This window comes from Triticum dicoccoides, chromosome 3A (genome assembly GCF_002162155.2).
Source record: "Triticum dicoccoides isolate Atlit2015 ecotype Zavitan chromosome 3A, WEW_v2.0, whole genome shotgun sequence".
NCBI classification, from domain to species: domain Eukaryota; kingdom Viridiplantae; phylum Streptophyta; class Magnoliopsida; order Poales; family Poaceae; genus Triticum; species Triticum dicoccoides.
The window spans coordinates 703,533,566-703,544,043 of record NC_041384.1 but is presented as its reverse complement, the minus strand read 5'-3'; positions in this window follow the sequence as shown (position 1 = coordinate 703,544,043).

The window sequence follows — 10,478 nt, the reverse complement described above, 5'->3', positions numbered from 1 at the left end:
TAGGTAAGTACGATTCTTGCTAAGCTCGTAGCAGCCACATAAAATTTGCAACAACAAAGTAGAGGACGTCTAACTTGTTTTTACAGGGCATGTTGTGATGTGATATGGTCGACATGATGCTAAATTTCATTGTATGAGATGATCATGTTTCGTAACCGAGTTATCGACAATTGGCAGGAGCCATATGGTTGTCGCTTTATTGTATGCAATGCAATCGCCCTGTAATGCTTTACTTTATCACTAAGCGGTAGCGATAGTCGTAGAAGCATGAGATTGGTGAGACGACAACGATGCTAGGATGGAGATCAAGGTGTCGCGCCGGTGACGATGGTGATCATGACGGTGCTTCGGAGATGGAGATCACAAGCACAAGATGATGATGGCCATATCATATCACTTATATTGATTGCATATGATGTTTATGTTTTATGCATCTTATCTTGCTTTGATTGACGGTAGCATTATAAGATGATCCCTCACTAAATTATCAAAGTATAAGTGTTCTCCCTGAGTATGCATCGTTGCCAAAGTTCTTCGTGCCGAGACACCACGTGATGATCGGGTGTGATAGGCTCTACGTTCAAATACAACGGGTGCAAAACAGTTGCACATGCGGAATACTCAGGTTAAACTTGATGAGCCTAGCATATAACAGATATGGCCTCGGAACACGGAGATCGAAAGGTCGAGCGTGAATCATATAGTAGATATGTTCAACATAGTGATGCTCACCGTTGAAACTACTCCATCTCACATGATGATTGGACATGGTTTAGTTGATATGGATCACGTGATCACTTATAAGATTAGAGGGATGTCTATCTAAGTGGGAGTTCTTAAGTAATATGATTAATTGAACTTTAATTTATCATGAACTTAGTCCTGGTAGTATTAGCATATCTATGTTGTAGATCAATAGCTCGCGTTTAGCTCCCTGTTTATTTTGATATGTTCCTAGAGAAAACTAAATTGAAATATGTTAGTAGCAATGATGCGGACTTGGTCCGTGATCTGAGGATTATCCTCATTGCTGCACAGAAGAATTATGTCCTTAATGCACCGCTAGGTGACGAACCGATTGCAGGAGCATATGCAGATGTTATGAACGTTTGGCAAAGCTCGGCATGATGACTACTTGATAGTTTAGTGTACCATACTTTATGGCTAAGAATCGTGGCTTTAAAGACGTTTTGAACGCCATGGAGCATATGAGATGTTCCAAGAGTTGAAATTAGTATTTCAGACTCATGCCCATGTCAAAAGATATGAGACCTTTGACAAGTACTTTGCCTACAAGATGGAGGAGAATTGCTCAGCTAGTGAGCATGTGCTCAGAATGTCTGAGTACTACAATCACTTGAATCAAGTGGGAGTTAATCTTCCAGATAAGATAGTGATTGACAGAGTTCTCTAGTCACTATCACCAAGTTACTAGAACTTCGTGATGAACTATAATATGCAAGGGATAACGAAAATGATTCCCAAGCTCTTCGTGTTGTTGAAATCGACGAAGATAGAAATCAAGAAAAACATCAAGTGTTGATGGTTGACAAGACCACTAGTTTCGAGAAAAGGGGCAAAGGAAAGAAGGGGAACTTTAAGAAGAATGACAAGCAAGTTGCTGCTCGAGTGAAGAAGCCCAAGTCTGGACCTAAGCCTGAGACTAAGTGCTTCTACTGCAAAGGGACTGGTCACCGGAAGCAGAACTACCCCAAGTAATTGGTGGATAAGAAGGATGGCAAAGTGAACATAGGTATATTTGATATACATGTTATTGATGTGTACTTTACTAGTGTTTATAGCAACCCCGCAGTATTTGATACTAGTTCAGTTGCTAATTAAGAGCAGTAACTCGAAACGGGAGTTACAGAATGAAAAGAAACTAGTTAAGGGTGAAGTGACGATGTGTGTTGGAAGTAGTTCCAAGATTGATATGATCATCATCGCACACTCCCTATACTTTCGAGATTAGTGTTAAACCTAAATAAGTGTTATTTGGTGTTTGCGTTGAGCATGAATATGATTTGATCATATTTATTGTAATATGATTATTCATTTAAAGTCAGAGAATAATTGTTGTTCTATTTACATGAATAAAACCTTCAATGGTCATACACTCAATGAAAATAGTTTGTTGGATCTTGATCATAGTGATACACATATTCATAATATTGGAGCCAAAAGATGCAAAGTTAATAATGATAATGCAACTTATTTGTGGCACTGCCGTTTAGGTCATATTTGTGTAAAGCGCATGAAGAAACTCCATGCTGATGGGATTTTGGAATCACTTGATTATGAATCACTTGATGCTTGCAAACCATCCCTTATGGGCAAGATGACTAAGACTCCATTCTCCGGAACAATGGAGCGAGCAACTGACTTATTGAAAATAATACATACTGATGTATGCGACCCGATGAGTGCTGAGGCTCACGGCGAGTATCGTTATTTTCTGAACTTCACAGATAATTTGAGCAGATATGGGTATATCTATTTGATGAAACATAAGTCTGAAACATTTGAAAAGTTCATATAATTTCAGAGTGAAGTGGAAAATCATCGTAAAAGAAAATAAAGTTTCTACAATCTGATCGTGGAGGAGAATATTTGATTTACGAGTTTGGTCTTCAGTTAAAACAATGTGAAATATTTTCACTACTCACGCCACCTAGAACACCACAGTGTAATGGTGTGTCCGAACATCGTAACCGTACTTTATTAGATATGGTGCGATCTATGATGTCTCTTACCAATTTACCACTATCGTTTTGGGGTTATGCATTAGAGACAGCTACATTCACGTTAAATAGGGCACCATCTCAATCCGTTGAGACGACACCGTATGAACTATGGTTTGGCAAGAAACCTAAGCTGTTGTTTCTTAAAGTTTGAGGTTGCAATGCTTATGTGAAAAAGTTTCAACCTGATAAGCTCAAACCGAAATCGGAGAAGTGCGTCTTCATAGGATACCCAAAAGAAAATGCTGGGTACACCTTCTATCACAGATCTGAAGGCAAGATATTCATTGCTGAGAATGGATCCTTTCTAGAGATGGAGTTTCTCTCGAAAGAAGTGAGTGGGAGGAAAGTAGAACTTGATGAGGTAACTGTACCTTCTCCCTTATTGGAAAGTAGGTCATCACAGAAATCTGTTCCTGTGACTACTACACCAATTAGTGAGGAAGCTAATGATGATGATCATGTAACTTTAGATCAAGTTACTACCGAACCTCGTAGGTAAACCAGAGTGAGATCCGCACCAGAGTGGTACGGTAATCGTGTTCTGGAGGTCATGTTACTTGACCATGAGGAACCTACGAACTATGAGGAAGCGATGATGAGCCCAGATTCCGCGAAATGGCTTGAGGCCATGAAATCTGAGATGAGATCCATGTATGAGAACAAATTATGGACTTTGATTGACTTTCCCAATGATCGACGAGCCATTGAGATTAAATGGATCTTCAAGAGGAAGACGGACGCTGATAGTAGTGTTACTATCTACAAAGCTAGAATTGTCGCAAAAGGTTTTCGACAAGTTCAAGGTATTGACTACGATGAGAGTTTCTCACTCGTATCTATGCTTAAGTCTGTCCGAATCATGTTAGCAATTGCCATATTTTATGAAATCTGGCAAATGGATAAACAAAACTACATTCCTTAATGGATTTATTAAAGAAGAGTTCTATATGATGCAACAAGAAGGTTTTGTCAATCCTAAAGGTGCTAACAAAATATGCAAGCTCCAGCAATCCATCTATGGACTGGTGCAAGCATCTCGGAGTTGGAATATACGCTTTTCTAAGTTGATCAAAGCATATAGTTTTATACAGACTTGCGGTGAAGCCTGTATTTATAAGAAAGTTAGTGGGAGCAATACAACATTTCTGATAAGTATATGTAAATGACATATTGTTGATCGGAAATAATGTAGAATTATTCTGCAAAGCATAAAGGAGTGTTTGAAAGGAGTTTTTCAAAGAAAGACCTCGGTGAAGCTGCTTACATATTGAGCATCAAGATCTATAGAGATAGATCAAGACGCTTGATAAGTTTTTTCAATGAGTACATACCTTGACAAGATTTTGAAGTAGTTCAAAATGGAACAGTCAAAAAAAAGAGTTCTTGCCTGTGTTATAACGTGTGAAATTGAGTAAGACTCAAAGCCCAACCACGGCAGAAGATAGAAAGAGAATGGGAAGTCATTCCCTATGCCTCAGCCATAGGTTCTATAAAGTATGCCATGCTGTGTACCAGATCTATTGTATACCCTACACTGTTTTTTTGGCAAGGGAGTACAATAGTGATGTAGGAGTAGATCACTGGACAACGGTCAAAATTATCCTTAGTGGAATAAGGATATATTTCTCGATTATGGAGGTGACAAAAAGGTTCGTCGTAAAGGGTTACGTCGATGCAAATTTTGACACTGATCCAGATGACTCTAAATCTCAATCTGGATACATATTGAAAGTGGGAGCAATTAGCTAGAGTAGCTCCGTGCAAAGCATTGTTGACATAGAAATTTGCAAAATACTTACGGATAACCTGAATGTGGCAGACCCGTTGACTAAACTTCTCTCAGAAGCAAAACATGATCACACCTTAGTACTCTTTGGGTGTTAATCACATAGCGATGTGAACTAGATTATTGACTCTAGTAAACCCTTTGGGTGTTGGTCACATGTCTATGTGAACTATGGGTGTTAATCACATGGTGATGTGAACTATTGGTATTAAATCACATGGCGATGTGAACTAGATTATTGACTCTAGTACAAGTGGGAGACTGAAGGAAATATGCCCTAGAGGCAATAATAAAGTTATTATTTATTTCCTTATATCATGATAAATGTTTATTATTCATGATAGAATTGTATTAAACGGAAACATAATACATGTGTGAATACATAGACAAACAGAGTGTCACTAGTATGCCTCTAATTGACTAGCTCGTTGATCAAAGATGGTTATGTTTCCTAACCATAGACATGAGTTGTCATTTGATTAACGGGATCACATCATTAGGAGAATGATGTGATTGACTCGACCCATTCCGTTAGCTTAGCACTTGATCGCTTAGTTTGTTGCTATTGCTTTCTTCATGACTTATACATGTTCCTATGACTATGAGATTATGCAACTCCCGTTTACCGGAGGAACACTTTGTGTGCTACCAAACGTCACAACGTAACTGGGTGATTATAAAGGTGCTCTAGAGGTGTGTCCGAAGGTACTTGTTGGGTTGGCGTATTTCAAGATTAGGATTTGTCACTCCGATTATCGGAGAGGTATCTCTGGGCCCACTTGGTAATGCACATCACTATAAGCCTTGCAAGCATTGCAACTAATGAGTTAGTTGCGGGATGATGTATTACGGAACGAGTAAAGAGACTTGCCGGTAACGAGATTGAACTAGGTATTGAGATACCGACGATCGAATCTCGGGCAAGTAACATACCGATGACAAAGGGAACAACGTATGTTGTTATGCGGTCTGACCAATAAAGATCTTCGTAGAATATGTGGGAGCCAATATGAGCATCCAGGTTCCGCTATTGGTTATTGACCGGAGACATGTCTCGGTCATGTCTACATAGTTCTCGAACCCGTAGGGTCCGCATGCTTAACGTTTTGATGACAGTTATATTATGAGTTTATATGTTTTGATGTACCGGAGGTTATTTGGAATCCCGGATGTGATCACAGACATGACGAGGAGTCTCGAAATGGTTGAGACATGAAGATTGATATATTGGAAGCCTATGTTTGGATATCAGAAGTGTTCCGGGTGAAATCGGGATTTTACCGGAGTACCGAGAGGTTACCGGAACCCCCTGGGAGGTTAATGGGCCATAGTGGGCCTTAGTGGAAGAGAGGAGAGGCGGCCAGGGCAAGGGCCGCGCACCCCTCCCCCTAGTCCGAATAGGAGAAGGAGAGGGGGGTGGCGCCCCCCCTTTCCTTCTTCTCCTCCACCTCTTCCCCCCCCCCAAGTCCTAATCCAACTAGGAAAAGGGAGGGAGTCCTACTCCCGGTGGGAGTAGGACTCCTCCTGGCGCCCCCCTCTCCTGGCCGGCTGCACCCCCCTTGCTCCTTTATATACGGGGGCAGGGGGACCATAGAAACACAACAATTGATCGTTTGAACTTTTAGCCGTGTGCGGTGCCCCCTCCACCATAGTCCACCTCGATAATACTGTAGCGGTGCTTAGACAAAGCCCTGCGTCGGTAGAACATCATCATCATCACCACGCCGTCGTGCTGATGAAACTCTCCCTCAACACTCGGCTGGATCGGAGTTCGAGGGACGTCATCGGGCTGAACGTGTGCTGAACTCGGAGGTGCCGTGCGTTCGTTACTTGATCGGTCGGATCGTGAAGACATACGACTACATCAACCGCGTTGTGCTAACGCTTCTGCTTTCGGTCTACGAGGGTACGTGGACAATACTCTCCCCTCTCGTTGCTATGCATCACCATGATCTTGCGTGTGCGTAGGAATTTTTTTGAAATTACTACGTTCCCCTACACAATCCAGATGATACATAGAGAATGTGCTTGCGATATCCGTTGCATATGGTAAAGAGAATGTATTTCTCTTTCTTGTCAGCATAAGTTTCGCTATGGAAACCATTTTGACGAATATCTCTCTATATATAGCTTAGTAGGGTACGAGTTAAACTTAGGAAGCAATGAAGCATCCCGACATTACTCGAGTACCCACAGGGATAGTAAATATGACTCGAGTTGAGCCAACAAATACCTCATCGCGTCTAGCGATTTTAAAATATCTCCTTTCTCTTAATGAGAACTAGCGGTGTGACCCGCGCATTTGCGCGGCTAGATTTTATATGTGTCTTTATATCCATGTTTGGCATTGATATGCTGGTAAGAGGTAGACATATAGCAACAATACAATACATATTTGTCTGCAAAAGCAAAGCAATGCATTTATCAGCGGACTCTATTGAGTTGTTTTATTGTGTTGGTAGTAACGTATTTTGTATGTGACAATAGAAAACCATAGGATTTTGCTGCCCACATGCCATGCTAATCTATATGTATTATTTTTTTATCTTTTCATTTTCCTCTTCTTGTAATCAATTGGGCTTTGCCTTTTTTGGCCTTTTTTGGCCCTTTTCTAAATTTATTTTTTGTCTTTTATCAACAATTTTTAAAAGACCCTCGAATAAAACTTATAATATAACATTAATGTCCATTAGAACTGCCTCGTCATTATTGCAGTTGCATTGTGCAATATCATGTCCCGAGATGCTTCTACTATTCTACACATGCCAATGTAGTATTGCTCTAATTATCTATATTTCTTAGTTGTGTAATACAATATAAAATTATTCATGTGTTAATAAAAAAAGGCTAAATAACATCGCACATTAAATCTTGACATATCTATGTGCATTTGACGAAGGAACTAAATAATACATGCGGGAGGTGCTCTATTTTTAGTAAGTGCCTATTTTGCACGTGCCATTTCGTTTCCTCAAAGAATTGCATTAGCTTGCTCTATCACTTATTTTGGGAACATAGTTTCTCTAAAGCCAAAAAGTATAGTGTGCACAGATTGTACGGCTTCACACTGCTACTTTTGTTTCTTCGTTTGTGATCGTATCCAATCTATTCCAATAAGCCTGCAATGTGATATAAATTGTATGAAACAATGGGCATCAATACATCATATTATCTTCTTTTTTTGCGAATAGATACATTATATTATTGATGGCTAGTTCCCAGTTAGGTGTAGATGATAATACAATACATGCAATCCTCCTAGCCACATGGTTCGAGAAAAAAGAAAAAAAGTTATGGATGGTTTATTAAATAGGCAAACCTTGTTTATTCCTGTCCTGATAGCCGATTGATTGGTCATGTGTCAACTTTGACAACCTAGACAGCCATTTGGCCCATGTAGAGTAGAGTAGTAGACCTAAGTTCATTGCTAGCTCAAGCACCTTGCCATAGCCCACAGATGTATACTCGCCTCTTAATTTGCACGCATGGTATCTTATGAATTTGTTTTGGGCTGATTGTGAGTTGTGACCCTCACGATCGACCTTCGGTCACCCGGCATGCTACCATGACATGCTGAATCTCCCGCGTCAGTCGGAGCCACGGCGGGCCTTTGGATCCTGCCGCTGCAAGGGGCGCTACCATGATGTCGAGCGCCTCACATGCGTGCAAGGCTAGCTGCTGCCATTTTTGCAGCGTCATTCACTGGTGCAGGCCCCCAAGGCATGTGTGAGCGGGAAGTTCGTCGATAATATAAGATTTCATGCTAGATATGATGAAGATTATTCCACGTGATTGTGCTAGATGTATATTACATGACTTTTGGACGATATCCACTACTGTATTCTAATCTGATCAAGGCTCTATTTTTCTGAACGTGATTTGCCCAGAAAGCAAAAAGCCTACAACCACAACATCGAGGTTTCTAGATTTCTTTAAATCTAATACATTCCTCTTTTATCGTCAAAATCTGAACCGTATAATTGACCCAAACGACAACTGATTACATATTCTTTTCCTTTGTGAATTTGGCTACCTGTCCCTTACTTTCCATGTACAAAAAAGGCACGGGCTGGTGGCATAGTGAACTTGAACGTGTCCTAAAATGTTATTAAGGCATATTGCATATTTTACTAAAATTTTACAAACAGCTCTCAGAATATTGTAGAGAAATTAGTGGTACTGGAAATTCCTAAATTGCTTTGTTGAGGACGGTCAAGCCCATCAAACTGATTAGTTCTGGACCGAACAATTTGCTTGTTGACATCATGTATGAACTCATTCATTGTAATATGCTACTTCCTACTGTACGGATCAGACCGCTTTGCCGTTTTCTGATTCGGCATGAATTGCTACTCTGTTTTTCAGGTTTTTGTTGTGTGCTTGTGCTTTAGCAGGTATCCGAAACAGCTATATAGTCTTCTGAACAAACCTGTTCGATCACCATGTTGTTGGCAGTTGTTTTATCTGTGGGTGTCTCTGCTTGGAAATTTCCTACGCTCTACTTGCGCTCCTAAAATATTTTCCTCCTCCATGCATAGCAAACCGTCTTCTGCTGAATTTTCTCACCCTTAGACAAAGGCTAAATATGACGTTATATCATAAGATCATAAGAAGACAAAAGATGAGTAGAAACATAAATATTTAGATATAAGACAATGTGTTGTCTATATCTATCTACAGAATCGATAGACAAATAAATCAAGAGAAAGAAACATACATACCATCTAGCTCCAGCCTCTTGGATGTCTACATGCATCAAGTCTTCCCTTCTTCGCCAATTTGCATGAATGAATTGGAAGATTGGATCCTATCATCCACGGACGCGATCTGCCGCTAGAGGTCAACGGCGGCAGCCATGGGCTTGTGAACGTCTAGCTCCAGCCTCTTGAATGTGTACGTGCATCAAGTCTTCACTTCTTCTCAAATTTGCTTGCAGGGATTAGATCCCATCAGCGGATCAGCCACTAAACGTCATCTGCCGCTCGAGGTGGCCGACGGCTGCCGTGGGCTTGTGATCCGAACGTCTAGCTCCAGTCTTTTGGATGTATACATGCATCAAGTCTTTCCTTCCTCCTCAATTTACATGCAGGGATTGTATCCATCGGCCATTGACGTGATCTGCCTATAGAAGTGGCCGGCAGCTGCTTGCGATAAAAACGGGAGATGCCTCAAGATGATATAATATATTGCTTGCCTTGATAACTAAATCTCAACGATTACATAATATTACCTGCTGGCCTAGTAATCTATTACAATTGTAGGGGCTTCTTGAATGTGTCGTAGTAGGACATGACTTTTTGTTACCGTGTAGATACGTGATGGGCTATTTCTATATATGAGTATTCTTGTTTTTTTTTTGCATGGATGAGTTTCCATGTTGAACACCTGAACGTGTCCAACATAATAGTATAATCTGGTTGTACATGGGACCTGGCCGTGTCATGCTGCTGGGGATTCTTTTTTTTAGGGGTGGCTGCAGGGTATTTGTAAATTAGTAACGGCGCATACATGTATTTCATTGGTGAAGATCAGGCCGTGGCTGCCTAGGCCGCAGGTCTGCCAGTTTTTTTTACTTGATGCCTTTTCTTTTGACGTGGAACACTCCAATTATAACTCGTGAAAGACCATCAAGCCATGCACTTTTTTAGATGTGCGTATGTGAGTTTTGTTTGGTAGGTGTCCGACTTGGGCTATTTTTTCTGAGAGGGCTTGGTCTATTTTTTTTTAGGTGTCAATGATGGACTTGGCATGTGCAACACAATATATGCCTACACACAATTTTTGTATGTAACGTTATATCATTAAATCTCAGCCGTTTATATTTAAAAGTTGATGGTTGAGATAATTTAATCTGTGTGGATAAACATGATGGCTTGTTTGCCACTTGTCTTAAGTATATAATAGATGGAAACATTGGACTTTCCTAAGTATAGAGTTTGTGGTGCATA